Source organism: Eucyclogobius newberryi, unplaced genomic scaffold, assembly GCF_026437365.1.
Source record: "Eucyclogobius newberryi isolate DKJ021-1_F unplaced genomic scaffold, fEucNew1.0.hap1 SCAF_9, whole genome shotgun sequence".
NCBI lineage: Eukaryota > Metazoa > Chordata > Actinopteri > Gobiiformes > Gobiidae > Eucyclogobius > Eucyclogobius newberryi.
In genome coordinates, this window is record NW_027316532.1 from 21,147,647 (window position 1) to 21,148,977 (window position 1,331).

Genomic DNA, 1,331 nt, shown 5'->3' on the forward strand with positions numbered 1-1,331 from the left:
CCAGAGAAACGGGAGGAACTGGAGAAACTGGAGGAAGTGTGTGTGGAAAGGGAAGTCTGGGCCTCCCTGTGGCCCCCGGCAACCCACCATCATAAAGCAGCAAAATGGATGGAATTGTTAAATCATGGTCTTTCTTCTCGCTATTAATCATTAAAGCAGCAGTTAACAATTAATTTAGAATAGTTAACTAGTCAAATTATTATTTCTATATCATGACATCCCTACATATCATGTTATACGAATTTAGCAAAAACTAAAACTTTCCCTGTCAGAACGTTATAATCATAGCGTTCGATTGTAATTGGTCATTTCTCATCACACCAAACTCATGCTGGCTTTTCTAAATATAATTCCAAATACAGCGGGTTTATCAAAAGGTAAGCTAATAGAATCAAAATGCTGCGACGTACACATTATTCTACATGCCGTGTGCTGTAAATGTCAGGCAAAAAAAAAAAACACACCCGGTTGTCTCAGGTAACTGCACACGCTGAGTAATATCAGGGCTGTCATGTTTCAGGAAGCGGTTTCTGTTGAGATCAGCTGTAAGTGATGCACAACACACAAGGTAAATGGCCTCAAAAAATGCTCTAAGCTGAGTTTGGCAGCCATTATTTCAAGATTAAGTTAAAAGTTCATTCATAAAACAAAATATGCTGGTTTGTAACGTCTTTGCCCAATGAAATAACACTTCAAAAAACCATTACCAGGACTTATATGCAAATTAAACAACTATTATTAATTGTTTTGCTTACTTTTGATCAGTGGCAGAACAAAATAATTGCTAATTCGCGTTGAGTCAAATGCGAGCTTATGATTATTTAACACAGCTAACGTATGGAGTGAGTCATAATCAGTAGCTTTCTTATAAATACACACGTTTTGACGGTTTATCTTGGAAATGCGGGTTTTAGATTAGCACCAGGATAGCTCGAATTGTGCTTGAGCAAATGGTGGTGATTACGTGTCAGCAAAAAAACGCGTAGGATTGACATGAGACGAGGCCACATCTCTGTCGCCTTCCCCCGCGTCACGGAGCTCTCTCCCCGGGTTCAACAATCGCCCGTAAACACGTTAAAACGGACTCTGCTATCGGCATTCATTCCGGTTCAACCCCAATCTTAGAACCGCGGGGGGAATTGCCGCAAAGCCGTGTCGGGTGGTCGGGAGCTAGCTCGAGTTAGCTTATCACTTTATCGCAAACACGGTTCCTGCGAGGGCCCCCGACGGAATCGCGACAAAATGAACGGGGCACGACTGAAACCGCGTCGCGTTTCACAGCTTTTGGACCCGGTTCGTCTACGTCCAAACCCGCGCCGCAAAACTGACGG